Source organism: Pteronotus mesoamericanus, unplaced genomic scaffold, assembly GCF_021234165.1.
Source record: "Pteronotus mesoamericanus isolate MK-2021 breed Mesoamerican mustached bat unplaced genomic scaffold, CSHL_Meso_final scaffold_167, whole genome shotgun sequence".
NCBI lineage: Eukaryota > Metazoa > Chordata > Mammalia > Chiroptera > Mormoopidae > Pteronotus > Pteronotus mesoamericanus.
In genome coordinates, this window is record NW_026555308.1 from 20,757,408 (window position 1) to 20,760,487 (window position 3,080).

The window sequence follows — 3,080 nt, forward strand, 5'->3', positions numbered from 1 at the left end:
GCACTCGGCGGGAGGCGGGGCCCGGCGGGGCTAGGGCTGGGGCGGGGGGCGGCCCGGGCCCGGCGAGCTCACCCACAGCCGCCGCCGGCCCAGGAGGCGGAGGCGGAGAGAGCGGGCCCGACCGGGAGGGCTTGGGGCTTGCGGCGCCGCAGCCGTCTCTCCGACACCGGCTCGGGCACCGGCTCCGCGCCGCGGCGGCCTGGGGAGCGAGCGGAGGGGCGGGCCGGGGCGGGGCCTTGGAGCTGCGGCAGGAGGCGGGGCGGGCAAGCGGTGAAATTGCCCTGCGCGGCCCCGCCCCGCCTCGCGCCCCCCGGGCCCCCCTTTCTCGACCCCTCACTACTCCTCCTCCCCTTCATTCATCTTTCCGGAGCAACAACTCTGCCCAGCTCCGGGAGGCAGGCGGAGATACAGAAACCGAAAGCTGCGTCTTAGGAGGGACGCGTGCTCCGATGCGGCAGCTTAGGCGGGTTTAGGAGCTCCAAGAAGGGACCTCAGTTTCCCCGCGGGAACCCCTTCTGACTCAAGCCAGCTAGATGGAGGCCAAGAACCGGACTTGAGCAGGAGGAGACGTTGTGGATCCTGAGGACAGTGGTGGCCGCCTTGGGGAGGGACGCAGCTCAGTTTTTCTCCGTCTAAGAGGCTTGCAGTGAGGGCAGGGGCGGGAGGGCGATAACCGAAGTCTCAAGACCTCGCCGCTAGGCAGGGAGCTAAAGGAGCAGGACGTGGGGGAGGAGTGGCCTGCTCGACTGTGACAGTTGTACCCAGGCCTTTGCCCTGCCCCGGGATCAGGAAGGGACACAGCTGAACAGGGTTTTGGCTGAATGAAGTGGGCAGAGTAAACGGGTGGGTGGTTCCCAAAGCAAAGGTCCCCAGTCCAGCATTGGAAGGATGTAGCACCTTGTCTAAAAGTGGAGGGTCCTAGATAGAATGCCCGCTAGACCCACCCTCACACTTCATCCTACTGCCTAGGAGGCTGTGAGCGAGATGTTGAGCCACGTGCCCAAGTGCACCCAGTGGATAAAGGCAGAGGTACCCAGACTGGCCTCAGCCATCACATTTGGTAAATTTCTCTAGCCAGGGCCCTGGAGGATGGCCTGTAAGGCAGCGGAGCACTCCCCCTGGGTGCAAAACAATTACTTGGTGTTGGGGGGATGGATATTCAAATTTTGACTTCTAATAATAAAGAAGCTGGGCCTTAGAAATACTTAATATTTAGATTGCTTCTAGTGCCCTCACTGCCTTCAGGTCAGAGGGTCCCAGAGCACTTACAAGAAAGTGTCCCAAGGGGACATGGAGGTCCTGAGAGGCTGTGCAGCAATTTTTACTTGTTTCTTGCTTTTCTGTGGAGTCTATCTCAGACAGGGTCTTGGCAAGAAACAGGAGCACTCAGTGGAGATTATTGAGAGTTTAATAAAGGGAGTTTTACAATGGGTAAGGCAGGGTTAAGGGAAACCAATGAGAACAGACACACTCTCGGGGTTACACCAGTTACCACTCCAGGGTTAAGGGGCTTAGGAGGGGACCACACTGCAGGGTGAAGGGAGTTTGCAGAGTGGACATGGAGGGGCTGTGGGCCTGTCCCTGGTTAGCTGAGTAACGTGGGTTTAACAAAACTAACCTACACAGAATAAACCGTGGCTGCAAAAGATGGCTGAAAAGAAAGCGGAGGTTGATGCCAATGCTAATACTGCAAGAAGAGTGAAAAAACAGAGCCGGCGTTTCCACCCCTGGTTGGAGCTCCTTGTCAGCAACATTTCCTGTTGAAACCAGTGACCGGCTCATCAGACCTGACATATTCAGTTACATTGCTCATACCAGGTATTGTCTTTTTTCAACTGAAAGCAAAAAATTTGTTTATCTCATCTTTAGAGCACTCTTCTTAAACTCCTTTTGCATTGTTATGCAATGACTATATTTTATTTTTTGTATAGTCAAGTATGTGTATAATTTATAAGTGAATATGTCTACATGTGTGTGCGACAGGGCACGAATCTTAATTTGGGTGCCCATTTGCAATTCAAGTGGCAAATATATAAATATATAAATATATATATATATATATTTGTTAACAATTATTTTTCTAATGGGATTCATGATAAAAATTTTCTAGATAAGGGCTTAAGAGTCCTGTGGAGAAGGCTGTATAACTCCAGGTCAGTGATTAGGATTTGTCCAAACTCGTGCCTGCCTGAACACAAGCTGGTGACAAGTGAGAGGCTCTGTGAAGACACTGTCACAGGACGAGCCCAAGACTGTTACCCAGGACGGGGTTCCGAGCCTGAGCTGTCCTAGCCTAGGGAGGAAGACAGAGCTGGCCTCATGGGATCCCTGCTGGCAGACCCAGTCTGCCTCATCCTCACCCAGACACGTGGCTTGGTGGGTCCCTCGCCCTCTCCTTGAACTGCAGACACGAGGAACCAAATGTCTACTTGGCATCTTCCTTTGGATGGCAAGTGGGCATCTCAAACTTAATGCATCCAGGCCAGAGCTCTTAATTAGTGCCTGGAGCTGCTTCTTCCCAGGTGTTTCTTATCTCAATAAATGCCACCACCGACATCTAGAGCAGTTCAAGCCAAAACTTGCAAGTGTCCTTAACTTCACTCATTCTCCTTCTCTACTCCTTGCATCTGATCCATCCGCAAATCCTATTGGCTCTCCGTACAAAATACACCCAGAATTCTACCACTTCTCCCTGGTCTAGCTGGACTTTCAGTGCAACAGTCCCAAGTCTGTGCCCCTGGTACCCTGCACAGCCTCTGAACACATGGGTGAAAACGTGACATTCCTTTGCTTTGAAATCTAAAACCCTTATTTTAACCCTTATGGGATGTAGTTCCTGCCTACTTTTTTGCCCTTATTTTTCACTTCTTGTTCACTTGTGTTAACCAAGGTGCACCTGTCTGCTCTTCTGGCATCCCAGTCATGTGCTTATCACAGGGTCTTTGGCCCAAGGTCAGGTGTCCTCAACTATCCCAAGTATCTTAACATTTTTTGTCATTCCCTGTCTCCTTCCATGACTTTTAATCTTCATCGCGTGGATTCACTTGACACTAGAGTTAATCATTTATTTGCTGTATTAG